Raw genomic sequence first — 16,613 nt, forward strand, 5'->3', positions numbered from 1 at the left:
AGTTATGGACCTAGACACTAATCCAACATTATGGTCAGTAGCTTTCGCTGAGCGGGTGCTATATATAGCGGGTCAACACGAGGAAGGATTAGCAACTTTGAAGAGAGTGTGAGCAGGGCGAAGTTGCACCTGTGGTGCGGGGAGTTGAAGATCGATGATTTCGCTCGAGGATATGTCTGATTTGGTGCATTTTAGTGTTAGTCGGCTTCTCTGCTCGAATGCTGCTTGCTTTGTGCTTTGTAGGACCCATGTTGATGGGAGTTAACCATCAAATGAATATAATAAAATTACATGCTATGAAGTTAAATAATCTTAGAATGAAGGACTCGGACCTATTGCACAGCTCTCGTATGAGTCCAACCGTTGTAGGGTTGAGTCCTTTAGTCGAAGGATTATTTAAGCTTGATTGCATGTAATCGTATTCGTGAAATGGTTAGTTGGCATTGGTAGGGGTTCTTCAGCAGCTGATGGCAGAGGGGTATGAGTGTGGGATCCTAGGATAGCCTAGGGAGTATTTAGTGCTGTTGTTTCGTTGTTGAGCAGGTTTCAAGAGTATTTCATGACTAGGACTTAGAGGATCCGAGATGATTCTTGAGGAAAGTATGGATAGGTGTGGAAGGTAGTATTGGGCCCGTACTACTGAAAGAACATAATCCATACTTGAATCAAGGAAAGTTTTGGGGATTCTAAGAGCTGGTCAGGGGAGTTCGCATGGTTGGATACCATGATTCACGGCAGTGTTTCTATTCTTGTCAATCTTTTAGTTATGGCTGCTCAGCCATGGGGATGGGCTTGGTATGTGTTGTGAGACCAGTGGCGTTATGGATTCAAGTTGTTGGTGCATACCTACTGAGTTTTGGTGTGAGGCCTCAGGGGTTTTGCTCGAGGCCGGGAATACGAGTCGCGGGACTCAGAAAGGGAGCGATGATTATGATCGGTTGAGTTTTTCAGCTGGATATAGGATGGTTGATAGACGGATTGGAATTTCATCATCTATGGCAAGGGTTGTACCCTTTCAGTTTTCTAGGTTCGAAGGAGTGAGAGGGCTTGTGACCCCCAGGGTTAGGTTGTATCTCCAGCTCGGGGTCAGTCGATCACAGTAGTTGGCGGCACTATTTTAGCGCTGGTGAGCGTAGGCGGGTCGATATGGCATGAATATCTTGCGAGGCAAGTTAGGTACCATATTCTTGGGTAGGTCGAGTATCGGATTGTCTTTGAGATTGCAAGAAGGGATTAGTTCGTGTCACTTGGGATCGAAGGGGAGTTTTACTATGTGCCCTCAGGTTGGTCAGTGTAACTCAGGAGGAGGAAGTCAGGATTTCCTCGAATGCTTTTGAGAGTGTGTCACCTCCTGTATTTTTCGGGGTTGTATCGGGAATTGTATTGTATTGAAATTTTGTTGGATTGGCTAAGTTGCATCCCGGGTTGACATTCTGTTATTTTTGGGTTATTGAGGGTCGTTATATGCCATTCTGCATGCCAGAAGTATTCAGCTGAAATTCTAGTTCCTCGTGGGGTTCGTTTGAGCTGTACCTGGAGGACCGTTCTGCGAGCGATATTCATCTCATGGTCAAGTATGGTCGTACCTGGTTGGGCTGCTTGGGTTATGTTTTGGTCTCACCACCAGTAAGTGGTAGTTCGAGTTCTAAGTGGTGGAGAATTTGGAATTCTAAGGATGAGCATCAGGCATTGAGGGTTTTGTCAGTCTGCTGTTTGGTTTACTGCTTTCAGATTTGTTGAGCAGATGTTGGTCGGTGCCCTTGTTCAGAAGCAGGTATGTTCAACTCCAGGTGGGTTGTGGTTTCTCTGGTTTAGGTTTCAGGGTATCCTAGACCATTGGTCGTGGAGTTCGTTATTCAGTAGGAATTCTCCAAAGGATTTCAGTGGTGCCAGTTAAAAGGCCAAGAAACGTGTCAGTTACTCTCCTATTCAGTGTGTTCTATGTTCCTTCGGTCTTCAGGTGTGCCTACCCTCAATGGTAGAGTGGAGGCTTAGTTCATAGTAGACTCAGGTTTGGCAACCTTCGAGATTACCTTAGAAGTCTTCCTGATCGGTGATGAGGATGTCTTCTGTTATTGATGGGGGTGGTGTGTTGATTCACCTCGGGAAATTCTTTCCTTTTGGATGAGGTTTAGGTTTCCTAAAAAAATGTACATGGTTCTGTTCGGTTATAACATTCGAATTGGGTTAGGAGTCGACCATTATCCTATTCTTTGGTTGTGTGAGACCATGGTTTCGTAAGGTTTTGCTTGGGTAGAAGCTTGTTCTATAAGTGAATTGTACATGGTAGGGTTGCAGCATGGTAGCGCGCGTTCAATGTTGTGTGGGATGGTGATTAGGTCCCCTCAAGGTAGTGAAAGGAGGTGAGTATCTTTAGGCCTAGAATCATGGGCAAGCAATGTAATACCGACAAGGTCGGTATGAGATCAGGAGCATTCCATCCATGGGTTGAGGGCCGGGGGTGGCACTCCAGACTCATGTTGTGGGCTCGGAGGCAATCTAGACCTATGTTAAGGACCTGGTAGGGGTAGGTCCAGTCATGGGTTGTGGGCCTAATGGTCATTATTATTCAATTAATATATTTGTGATACCCTCAGTACTAACACGTTGATGGGGATCGGAAGATCCATAAATCAGTTGGTTTAGATAGGGAGCGGTCAAGGGTTGTTGGGAGTATCAGTCAGGTATCAGAATGAATATGTGGAATGTTTGCTCCGTATTTATGTTTGTTCGCAGGTTGTTGTTGATGGGTTTTGAGCATTACATAATTCCTATGGTGCACATGCAAACCCTAAGCTTTGGATCTAGTTTTCTCTATTGTACATGCAAATCATCCAAAGCTTATAAACCCTAATTCTAGCATATGAAAATCGAAAATACTATCTAAACAAGTTTCGATTATTACCTTTCAAGAGTAGCAAGAATCTTCAATCTTCAAGAGCTTAGTATCACAAATGTAATACCTCTTATGGCTCACAAACACCAAAGCAAGAAGAATGATCTTGGAGAGAGGAGATGAAGGCACAAAATCGTCTCTAAGAACTCTAGGGTTTCACTGGTAGCCGATTTCTGATGCCCTAGGGTTCTTTTTATAGATGAGCTGCTAGGGTTTCAGTCAAAACCCTAATTCGATAGCTTAGGCCTTAAGCAGTCCAATGGAACCTTCTGGTATAAGGCCTTGGACGAATTCAAGGTGGGCTTCCACCCTAATTTCGTCCACCCCTTGATCCATATGACCCACAACCCAAAATCCAATTATCTTATAATTGCAATTCCAGTGCCCTAAGTTTAATTAATATCTTTTGATCACAGAATTAATTCTTTAATTAATTTTTGACCAATATTAATTAACTAATACGATTTCTCTTTTAATATATTATTCTTATAATATGATAATAAACCATATTATCCTCTCTCTCCTCTAATCATCCAGTCAAGTTGCTCTGTTGAATGCATCCCGAAAGGACCATGCTCATAATCGGGTCAAGTACATACCAAATATAGTTATGGGCTTAGACACCTAATCAAATAGTCTCCCACTTGCATAAGTCTAATAACTATAATTGCAAGTATGACTTCGGAATCCGATCAGCAATCGTAGCTCTCAAAAATCCTCTGTCAACTCTGACCCATTCAAATGACACGTCCTATAGATAAGGGATCGTATAATCCTCCGTTCTCAAGATATCGTGTGGACAATCACATGGAACATAGTCATACTTATTGTCCAGCAGTTTGTTTCACGGTCTCTGATTTGTTCGACATAGAACTTAATTGAACATATCAACTTAGTCCTGATCGGGCCCGGCACATAAGTCAAACCAAATCATCGAGGGGCCCAAGATATCGCTTTTATCCTTGTGGGACAAAAGGAACATATAAACGTCGACTTATATGATTGTACTATTTGCTCATCAAATTATACACAACGATATGTTTTATAACATCAAGTGACTGATGCGTTTACGCATTATCAATGCACAACCAACTCGCAAACAACAACTCATATATCTAGGTTTAAAGACTATATGATATTATCGTCTTACAATCACTGGTGATTAAATTCCATGAAGTGATTCAGGTAAGCGCGGGTTTAATCCAATACTCAAATCTTATTTCATAAGCACTCATGAATGTCGTAGCAATCTTTTGCTATGTCCAAAGACTTTAGACAGTCTACAAGCCAATTCATGACAATCTTCTTTCATACCTACTTCCAATGTATGATCGACTGTGGATGGTTCGAATAATCTTATTATTCAGGAAGTCAAAACATGCAAAGTGAAACAATAGTAAATAATTAACACAAGACAATAACTTTATTTATAAATAAAACACCTTTTATTTAATCATCAAATGTTAATTACAATTTATCTATTACAAGTTTCTAAAAGCTATCTAATCACAAAAACTAATATCGTCCTTCAGCCCAATGCTCCTAGCGTGCTGCAAGTGCTTAACCCTACTCAGTCCCTTCGTAAGGGGATCTGCTGGGTTATCCTCTGATGATACCCTGTTCACTACGAGAGGTCCCTCTTCTACACGATGGTCTAATAAAGTGATATTTCCTATCGATATGCTTGGATCTGCCATGATCCCTTGGTTCCTTGGTCAAGGCAACCACACCTTCGTTATCGCAGAAAATCTCCATCGGCTCCTTTATGGCAGGTACAACTCCAAGGTCTCCGATGATGTTCTTTAGCCATATTGCCTCCTTTGACGCTTCACTCGTTGCTATGTACTCTGATTCGCACGTTGAATCGACCACAGTTTCCTGTTTGGAACTTTTCCAAGTCACTGCCCCTCCATTAAGATTAAAGACCCAGCTTGACTGAGATCGAAGCGAATGCCACATCAGGGCGTGTACAAGTCATAGCATACATGATTGAGCCAACTGCGGAAGCGTAAGGTACTCGGCTCATCTCTGCTATCCTAGTCTCTTTACTTGGGCTCTGAGTCTTAATCAGTTTGGTATTGCTTTGGATCAGCAACTCCCCCTTCTTGGAGTTCTCCATGCAGAAACGTTTCAGCACTTTATCCAAATAAGTACTTTGACTAAGTCCTATTAGTCTCTTACTCCTATTTCTCATTATCCTTATCCCCAGAATATAGGCAACTTCTCCGAGGTCCTTCATAGCGAAGCACTTTCCAAGCCAGGACTTAACCTCCTACAAGGTTGGGATTTCGTTTCCTATGACTAGTATGTCGTCCACATACAACACGAGAAAGATAACTATGCTCCCACTATCTTTGACATATACGCAAGACTCATCCTCGCTCCTTGTAAAGCCAAACTCTTTAACTTTCTCATCGAAACAAAGATTCCATCTGCGAGATGCTTGTTTCAATCCATAAATGAATTTCTCAAGCTTGCACACTCTATTAGGATGCTTCGCATCGACAAACCCTCTGGCTGACTCATGTAAACATCCTCAACCAACTTCCCATTAAGGAAAGCGGTTTTGACATCCATCTGCCGTATTTCATAGTCATGAAACGCAGCTATGGCTAGCATTACCCTAATAGACTTTATCGTCTCAACTGGTGAGAAGGTCTCATCATAGTCAACTCCAGGAGTTTGAGTAAAGCCCTTCGCAATCAATCGCACCTTATACGTGTGCACTTTCCCATCCATGTCGGTCTTCTTCTTCAAGATCCACTTGCACCCGACCGTCTTATGACCTGGTACGTTGTCAACCAAGTTCCAAACTTGATTGTCATACATGGACTGAATCTTGCTGTCCATTGCCTCTTTCCATTTTGCAGACTCCGGGCCTACCATGGCTTCCTTGTAGCTGTTAGGTTCATCCAAATTTACTAGTGTACTATCATTAATAAATGTATCACCCTCAGTAGTAATATGGAACCCATAAAACTCAGGTGGAACACTAACTCTACTAGAACGTCTAAGAGGTAAGAAGTCGTCAGCTGGTTCAACATGAGTTTCCTCCTCGGGTTGATTTCTAGTTTTAGAGGTTCCTTCATCGCTTGACTCTTAGATCAATTTGCCTCCCACTGTCCTCTTAGAATATGAGTTCTTTCTCGCGAAAGACTCCTCTCCTCGCAACGAAGACAACATTGTCACTCGGTCTATAGAAGAGATATCCAAAGGACTTCTGTGGATAGCCGATGAAAATACATGCTCACTTCGAGGTTCGAGCTTGTCGTGAGTCTCTCGTCTTACGAAAGCCTCGCAACCCCAAACCTTGATGTGTGCCAACGAGGGAGGTTTCCCTGTCCACATCTCGTGAGGTGTTTTGGCAACCTTCTTGGTAGGGACTAGGTTAAGGATATGGGCGGCGGTCTCTAAGGCATACCCCCAGAATGAGATAGGTAGTGAAGCACGGCTCATAATGGAACGAACCATGTCCAACAAGGTTCGATTACGCCTCTCAGCCACACCATTCAACTGTGGTGTCCTAGGTGGCGTCAATTGCGAAACTATTCCGCATTCCTTGAGGTAATCGTGGAATTCAAGACTAAGGTACTCACCATCTCGATCGGATCGAAGCATCTTGATTTTCCTTCCCAGCTGATTCTCCACTTCTTGTTTAAACTCTTTGAAATTTTCGAAAGTTTCTGACTTATGCTTGATTAAGTAGATATACCTATATCTGCTATAATCATCAGTAAAATTCACATAGAAGAGACAATCGTCCCTTGTGGTGGATCTGAAGGGCCCACATACATCAGTATGTATGAGATCCAACAAACCCTCACCCCTTTCACAAGTACCAGTGAAGGGTGACTTGGTCATATTTCCAAGTAAACAAGACTCGCAAGTGTCATGATTTTAGGTCAAATGACTCCAACACTCCATCCTTTTGGAGTTGGGCTATGCGTTTCTTTTTGACATGTCCAAGACGACAATGCCACAAGCATGCTTTGTCCAAACTATTGGACGAATCTATATGCAACACATTATTTCCTAAGTTATCAACAATATTCACAGTTTCATTTACTCCATTACAAGGCAATGCTTCAAAAAAGAAAGTACCATTCAAGAAAGCATTAATAAAACCAATTTCATTATTAAACGAAAATCTAAAACCTTGTCTATAGAAAACATGAAAAGAAATAATGTTTCTCGCCATTTCTGAAGAGTAGCAACAATCATTTAAATCTAAACCTAACCCACTACTAAGAACTAAAGAGTAAACTCCAATCTTGGTGACAGGCGACACTTTCCTATTCCCCATGATCAATTTCATCTTCCCATGCTCCACATCCCTACTTCTTCTTAGACCCTGCAAATCAGAACAAATGTGAAAACCACATCCTGTATCAAGGACCCAAGAAATAGCATGTGATGAGTTATTAGATTGTATAGTATAAATACCTGCGAAGGTGGGCTTTATCTTCCCATCCTTGATATCCTGCAAGTACTTCGGGCAGCTTCTCTTCTAATGCCCTTTATCGTGGCAGTAGAAGCACTCTGCTTCTTTAGGGTTGGTGGAGGGGGTAGCAGAACCAGCTTTGGTCCCATTAGAAGAGGATCCATCATGGGGCTTGCCCTTGAAGCTCTTAGAAGGATCCTTCCTCTTCTTCCCTTTACCTTGCCCAATAGCCAGGACAGGGGCAGCAGCAACAGGAGTTGATGCAACAGATTTGCCTTTTAAACTGCTCTCAGCAGTTCACAAGAGGCCTTGAAGCTTGCTTAGTGTGACCTCCTCCTTGTTCATGTGATAGGTCATACGAAATTGGTCGTAGCAAGGAGGTAAGGAGTGGAGAATGATATCAATCACCAATTCCTCATCTAAGTTGACATTTAACTTTAGCAAGCGGTCCACATATCTCTACATCTTCTTCAAGTGGGTCGTGTTGGACTCTCCATCCTTCATCTTGGTAGTGATCATCGAGACGATAATCTCATACCTCTCTTGCCTGGCACTTTGATGGTATCTTTCCATCAAGTCCTTGTGCATCTCATAGGGATAATAGTCCTCATAGGAGTTCTGGAGTTCGGCAGTCATAGTAGCTAGCATGATGCAATGAACTTTCGTTGCAACCCTTTGATGTGCCTCGTAGGCAGATATTTCTTCAGGAGTGGTAGTATTGACATTAACCTCCTTAAGCTCCTTATCGAGGATATATTCTTTGTCCTCGTATCTGGTCACCATTCGTATGTTACGAATCCAGGCGTTAAAGTTGGTGCCATTGAAGATCACTCTCCCACAAAGGTTCATGAGAGAGAAGGAGATAGAAGCGTTAGAGCCCGAAGTGTTGTTGTTTTGATTAGACATCTGAAAAAGAAAAGAGACAAAGTTTTGATTAGATATGAATCCGCAATTAAACACCCAAATGAGAAATTAGGGTTAGGATCCAACAACATTATTTACAATTCAGAGATGCCGTAATCTAATTGCAAATAATTTGAAGGTAGGTAAATGACGATTTACCAATTTCCACCATGAAAAACGAAAAAGACTTTAAGTTTTAAATGAACTGAAATTCCTAGATTATTTTGAGATTCATTGAACTTTTCAATGGCATGTTTAAATATCGATTATGCCCTTCAAGTTTGTGACTGGGATACCGAGGATCACAAACAAGGTGTGAATAACCATGCAAATGTGCTTGGTGCTCTCAATGTCATTTACCACCTAACCAATGTGCCGGTTAACCACACACGCTCCATTAGTCTATGGTAAACATCGAGCCACCCTTTGCCACCCAAGCTAGTCCCAAATTAGTGTGTCGGTTAGCCACACACGCTCCACTAACGACTTGGCAAGGTGCAAAGTGCAATTTCATGGAATAACATTCAATTTCACATTTTACCTAAAGTAAATAAGATTGGGAATTTTGTAAAAACATTTAGTTACTTTATTAATCATTATACTTATAATGAGGAATTAGTTGACATATCCTACCCGTTCGGCTAACGACCCTCCACCAATCAAGGAAGCGGTGGGTGAGAGTGGACACCCATTAATCTGTCATTTTATAGGCACCAACCTTATACCCCCCCTTATAGATCGACTTCTTGAATGAGGTCTAATAACGGTAAGACTAGCTTAATGTTATATATATATATATATATATATATATATATATATATATATATATATATATATATATATATTATTAATCTTGTAATACTATATATAGTATAACGGTTGAATTTTAAACTTGTAAAATTCTAGGGTTTAGAATTTAAATATTTCAAAATTAAACTTTTAATCAAAAATTTAAATACCAAAACTTAAGGGCAAGTATTTGAAACTTTTCAAAACTTTCTAGATCAAATTACAAATAATTTAATTAAACAATTAATTAGTGATTATCTAAATTTGACCTAATCCAATTTCATGGCAAGATAATTCAATCAAATAATTCAAATAATTAAAGTTTATCACATAAGGCAATGATTATCCAATTAATTGACAATTATCTTTTATTTTGACAAGGATAATCACAACATATTAGTAAAAAACGGATTTTATCAATCAAAAAGGGTTTTGGTAATTATCCCAAGTCAAAACAGGTCAAAATCCCGAAATATCTTCTTTCTGACTCACCGACTCGCCGAGTCACTATCTGGACTTGTCGAGTTCATCTGACTCGTCGAGTTCATCAGGTGACACGATGAGTTTGTCATTCAGAAGGCAGAAATTTTCAATTTTAAGCAAAGAATGATCTTAAAAGGCATCAAATACAATAGAAGTCAGCGTAGTCTCTTATACCACTTATGGGTTTTGAGCATTACATCAATCCTATGGTGCACATGCAAACCCTAAAGCTTTGGATCTAGTTTTCTCTATTGTACATGCAAATCATCCAAAGCTTATCAACCCTAATTCTAGCATATGAAAATCGAAAATACTATCTAAACAAGTTTAGATGATTACCTTTGAAGAATAGCAAGAATCTTCAATCTTTAAGAGCTTAGTCTCACAAATGTAATACCTCTTATGGCTCACAAACACCAAAGCAAGAAGAATGATTTTGGAGAGAGGAGATGAAGGCACAAAATCGGCTCTAAGAACTCTAGGGTTTCACTGGTAGCCGATTTCTGATGCCCTAGGGTTCCTTTTATAGGTGAGCTGCTAGGGTTTCAGTCAAAACCCTAATTGGATACCTTAGGCCTTAAGCAGTCCAATGGAGCCTTCTAGAATAAGGCCTTGGATGAATTCAAGGTGGGCTTCCACCCTAATTTCGTCCACCCCTTGATCCATATGATCCACAGCCCAAAATCCAATTATCTTATAATTGTAGTTCCAGTCCCCTAAGTTCAATTAATATCTTTTGATCACAAAATTAATTCTTTAATTAATTCTTGACCAATATTAATTAACTAATATGATTTCTCTTTTAATATATTATTCTTATAATATATTAATAAACCATATTATCCTCTCTCCACTAATCATCCAGTCAAGTTGCCCTGGTGAAGGCAACCCAAAAAGACCATGCTCATAATTGGGTCAAGTACATACAAAATATAGTTATGGGCTTAGACACCTAATCCAACAGTTGTTAGGGATTGGATGAAATGCAGAAATTCTTGGTTTGATCATCTCTCTCGTCGGTTTGGAGGTTGGTAATGGCATGGCAGAGAGTCAAAAGGTCATTTAAGGTTTGGTGCGTCATATAGTTGACTTCTATTGGGTAAACTTTGCCGGTGTGTTTTGAGGATCATTCTGCTTGTTTTGGGTAGTGCACCAGTTGGGTACTGGGGGTAGATTTAGATGGATACTCATCAGTTTTAGGGGAGGTTTTGCATGAAGGTGTTATGAGTGGCCATTTCCAAGTGGGCTTTTAGTGGAAACTCGTATTGGGAATCGCGTGTGTATCCGTGCGAGGTCTGAAGGTCAGGGAGATGTGAGTTAAGGAATCGGTATGTCAAAGGCATCAACTGGAAGAGTCAGGACTTAGATCAGGTGATCGTGTTCTGGGATGGTTCTATCGGTATGCAGGTCGGGCAGGTCATGGGGTTTTTGGGATTTTATCAGCCGTGTATCGGTTCGTCCGTTAAGGAAATCAGTTTCTTTTGTCTCGTGGTGTCTGTGAATTTGTTTTCTTCAGGAGTTGAATATATAGTTTGATGAATGAGTATCATGGAATTAGCAATGGTTAGCATGGGTAGTCTGTCGGGAAGCCAGACCAATTTCGAGATTTCAGATGGCAGACTGTCAAGTGAAGTAGGGTTGATTTGCAGCGTGGGATTATGTAGTTGTTTTCTTTAGATTGGAAATTTCTCTACTGAGTTGGAGTTTCAGGTCGGTGACATGGTATTGATGAAGGTCTCACCCTGGAAGGGTGTGATCCTCTTTAGGAAGAGGGGGAAGTTGGGCCCTCTATATATCGGACCATTCTGGATCATTGACAGGGTTGGCAAGGTGGCTTATAGGTCGGATCTTCCGGAGGAACTCAATCAGATTCATAGCACTTTCCACGTTTCGCAGTTGCGAAGGTGCGTATTAGACTAGGGTGCGGTGGTATTATTGGGTGACGTTCAGGTTGATGAGTGCCTGAATTATGTTGAGGAGCTGGTGGCTTTCTTGGAAAGGAAGGCAAAGGTTCTGCGTAACAAGGAGATACCTTTGGTAAGGGTAGAGTGGCAGCATCGGAGGCGGTCCGAGTGGACTTGGGAGCCGAAGGTTGTGCTGCGGGAGCATTATCTGGATTTGTTCACCGCAGCAGGCTTCGAGGACGAAGCCTAGTTCAACTCGGGGAGAGTTGTAACATCCCATTCTTCAAGTATGAAGTTAAAGCTTTATATATATATATATATATATATATATATATATATATATATATATATATATATATATATATATATATATATATATATATATATATATATATATATATATATAGTTTCAGGGCAACTCGACGAGTTGGGAGGTGCCAAGTCGTCGTGTTGAGATATAATGACCGCATTCATTTCGAGACCTACTTGAAGAGTTGGAAGGCCCCAGCTCGACGAGTTGATAGATGTACATGAAACCCTAATTTTTAGGGTGTTGTACCCTATTTAAGGACCTTATACTCCTTGTGTGGCCTCCTTATCCACCCCTCCGTGTAGAAATACCCTAACCTTGTGTATTCTCTCCCATTGTGAGTGTGTGACAGCTTAAAGAGTGTCTCTTTGGTGCTTTCTTGAAGGAGATTGAAGTTGGTAGTGCATAGCTAAAGGGAGAAGCTTTAGATCCGGGAATTTCTCCGTTGTGGTAGCCATATTGAGGTATAAAGTTAATACCTTGACCATTTATTTGCTATATCTCTTCATTCGGGGGTTTATTACCATTATTAGCTTATTTTGGGATCATTCCTGTATTTGAGCATGTCATGAAGCTATAAATTTAGATCTGGACATCTCATGGCCTCTTTGGACTTAAAATTGCCAGCTTTATCAAGTCTTGGCCCTCCTTCATGCTCTAAGTCCCTTAATAAGCCTTGTTTAAGTGTTTTAGCCTCTTGATGCCATGCATGGACGTAAAGTTAGCAACTTTACGTGGTATTTCAGCCCTAGGGGACCAGATCTATGATTTGAGGCATTAGACTCGCTTGGGTAGTGGCTGAATGTGTTAAGACTAGGAAAACTCGATGAGTTGCCTTGCCAACTCAGCGAGTTGGCTCGAGGATTCCCCGATCTTCTAGACACTATGTGAACTCAACGAGTTGTCTTGACAACTCGGCGAGTTGACTCGGGATTCCCGATTTTCTGTATAAAGAAGGAACTCGACGAGTCGGTAGATGCACTCGACGAGTTGGGTCAGCATGGACTGTTGACCTTGACCGTTGATTTGACCTTGACCAAGTTTGACATTGAGGGTATTTTGGGTATTTTGGGATTTTGATGGAGTTTGTCACATGGTGGTTGTAGGCAGTTGAGTTCGGAGCTGTGATTTGAGAGTTGGATCTTGTCAGTTAGTGCTGCTTGTGAGGTGAGTTTTCCTCACTATGATAACATGGTCGAAGGCACCAAGCTCGGCCCTTTATTTTGATAGCTAGTCTTGTATGCTGGTCTTCATATGCTATTTTGGTAGATCTGTAGGACTACCTGTGATATTGCCTATTTATCTGTGTAGGATATTATCTGTTATATGTTGACATGTTGTGTGGGTTGGGTTGAGGTTGTACTGCTTCGTGCTGTAGCCAACAAACCCTGGAGTATTCCAGTTATGAGCTGAGGGCCAAGGAGAGCATGCCAGACTCATACTGAGGACTCAATAGCATTCCAGATACGAGCTGAGGACCTGGTTGGTATGCCAAACTTGTACTGAGGGCATGAGGGTATTTGAGTATGCCAGATATGAGTTGAGGGCCTGGGAGGGAACACCAGACTCATACTGAGGACTTATAAGCATTCCAGATACGACCTGAGAGCCGGACCGATCAGGGCATGCCGGACTCGTACTGAGGGCTAATCACTTGTATTCCAGTCCGAGGACTGGAGGAGCAAGCCAGACATAAGTTGTGGGCCCGAAGGCAAGCCAGACTTATGCTGTGGGCTCGAGGGCAAGCCAGATATGAGCTGTGGGCCTATTAGGCAAGCCAGACTTATACTGTGGGCTCAGGCGTAATCCAGTCTGTAAAATTGTGGACCCATTGTATGTTGTTATTTGTATATGATCTTTTGTTGTGTGCTTGTACTTTGGGGGAACTCACTAAGCTTCGTGCTTACAGTTTTGGTTTATGGTTGCAGGTTTTTCAGTGGATCGTGGCAAGGTGAAGGCGTGACCGCACACATCCTCGCGTTTTGGACTTATGGTTTCTGGGAAACTATGATAATGTCATTGTTTTGAGAACTATGTCGAAAGCAATTATGATTTTAAATAATCTTTTGGGAGCAATGGTTTTTATAATCACTTCTTTAGAAAAAGGCTTGTTTTGAAAAGTTTAAAATTTTATGAATTTTTATGGATGTTACAAGGGTCCTATTTGTAGCTGAACCAGGAAACTCTAGAAACCCTAATTTGAATATAATACTATTATTTTAAATTAGGTAATTATCACATTCCCTAATTATCCTTAAGGAATATTCCTGAAATCCTATATTCCCCTCAAAACCTTCCAAGGGGTTCGACGGTTCTGGAATACTTTCTTGTTCAAATATTGAACAGTTACAACTTAGATCTTTGCGCTTTTATTAATCCAATTAATCCTAAAAAAATTTCTAATTAATTTCTGATTAATTATCAATTAAATAATACGATTTATAACTAATATATTATCTCATTATATATTAACAAATTATTTATTTCTATTTATTAATCATATAATAAACTAATAAATCAACCTATCTGAAAGCACCCAAACTTTCATACTAAAGACATTATTATCACTCCAAGTTACTCCAAAACATGCTACATCCATATTCATAAAACAATATTTTACATTGATAGTTTAATTACATAGACTGGATACAAACTGACTATTAAGATTTTTACAAAGTTTTATATATTACATACTTTCCCAGGAATACAATACAAAAGCTATAATATTATCTATTCTACATCTTCTACCAGTACATGACTATACTGGATGCTTATCACCTGCAATAGTTTAAACATTGAGAGGGATAAGTGGGTGACGCTTAGTGAGTTCAATAAAAGTTACAATATAACGCTATGCCATATACATATCAATATGACAGAAGCAAAGAGGGACAAAGAACAACAAAGGCATATGTGTATCATATGATAGACTTTCCATATCAACCAACAATCAATTCAACTTGATATACATCAATAAGACTTCAGCCCAAATGGCACAGAAAATAAAATTTCGGATTATCATTTTGCTAGAATATACATGCTTTCAGTCCTACATAGCCCTATGCCAATACTAGAACTTAGACGAGTCATGCTCTTCATGGCCAAAGGTAGAAATCCAATGCCAGAAAATTATACGAGTCATGCTCTACATGGCCAAAGGCATAAATCCGATATAAAAGTGGAAAGTACATTGAATATATAACACATAACATACAATTGTCCCCCTATGTTGAACTCACCGTGAAATAACCGAAGGAATAAATGATAATTTAGGCAGCACTTCGACTCTAAATATGATTTTATGTGACGAAACCATGGATTTTAGTTTAAAACCGGGCCTTACTTGGACAGAGTTTCGACTTGAAAATATGATTTTCTCGAGAACTTCGGAGCGTCGGGACTAGCTTCGGTTGTTGGGGATAATACTGGGACTTCGGGGGGTGTTAGGGTAAATTGAAAGAGAGTAGAAGGTGTAAAAGTATGTAAGAGATTGGAAATTGTAACATAAATCCGGAGAGTCTCGCACCCTTTTATAGGTGGCTGCTGATCCCTCGTACGCTGGGCGTACCTTTGGTACGCAAGGCATACTCTTACGCAGGGCGTACTCCGAGTACGCTGAGCGTAGTGCGATGAGTGGCATTTGCTCGGTTCCCAGTCTCCGAGGTTTCAATCATGTGCGATACATGGCATTACGCGAAGGGCGGGTCGACGTGCCTGGCTCCGGGTCGCATACGTGCGAAGTACGCTGGGCGTACCTCCTCAGATAAGTCTCAAATTTTTATTTAAAAACTTCAAAAATTCATATCTTTTGCAAACGAGCTCCGTTTTTGACGTTATTTATATCCACTCGTACGTGAAATTATGCTCTACAACTTTCGTTAAGACTCCGTCGGCTAATTTTGATTTCATTTTTAATATTATATTTCTAACGGGCCGGGACAGGAAAATCCGTTAAAAATTCATAACTTCTTCATATGACGTCCGTTTTCGTCTGTCTTTTTACCGTTGTACTACTATTAACGAGACCTTCTATTCTCATTGAGGTTGTGTCGGCTAAAAAACATTCTATCTTTATTTCGAGTTTTTAGCTGTCTACTGCTATACCGAAATTTAGAAAAATCATAACTTCCTCATACGAAGTCAGATTTTGACGTTCTTTTTATGAAAATTCCCGGTTTAACGAATACTACGACTTTCGTTTAGATCACTAAAGCTAAAAAGTAGTTTATCGAAAACTTACTTTTTTTTATGCTAAATAGTGTTTGCAGGTTTTGTTGCGGACCTTCGATTAGTCATAACTTCTTCGTTATAACTCGGATTTCGATGAGGTTTTCGCCTAAATGTTTCTAAAGAAATTATCTAAAACTTTCAATAATATTTTTTACTTATTTCAAATTTTATATTTTCGTTAAATTTCAATATTTGACATTAGATTGGAATCTCATAAGACTTCCAATATTTTCCGAGTGATTCTAAACATAGCTTTACTTCATTTCTAGTAAAACTATCTGTTAGAACTCAACGCTCAAAATCACATAATATTTCATAATGTTATTCATTTTTTAAAAAGTTACAAAACACGATAACTGAACGTGTATGTTACAAATACCTCCTCGTTTTGAGGATTTCGTCCCCGAAATTACAACGATTTAAACAAATGGGGATATTTCGCTCTTATCTCATTCTTATTTTCACAAGTATAATTTGGGCCTCGATGGTGTTTCCACTTGACAAGCACCAACTCCACTTCTTTATTACGTAGATTAGTCGTTCTTTCGTTTACGATCTCTTCAGGCTCTTCTACATATGTTAACTTATTATCCAGTTTCACCTCGGATAACGGGACCGTTTCATCGTATATGCTTAAACATTTACGCAGATAACTCA

This window comes from Lactuca virosa, chromosome 2, assembly GCF_052849685.1.
Source record: "Lactuca virosa cultivar CGN04683 chromosome 2, Lactuca_virosa_CGN04683_v6, whole genome shotgun sequence".
Lineage (NCBI taxonomy): Eukaryota > Viridiplantae > Streptophyta > Magnoliopsida > Asterales > Asteraceae > Lactuca > Lactuca virosa.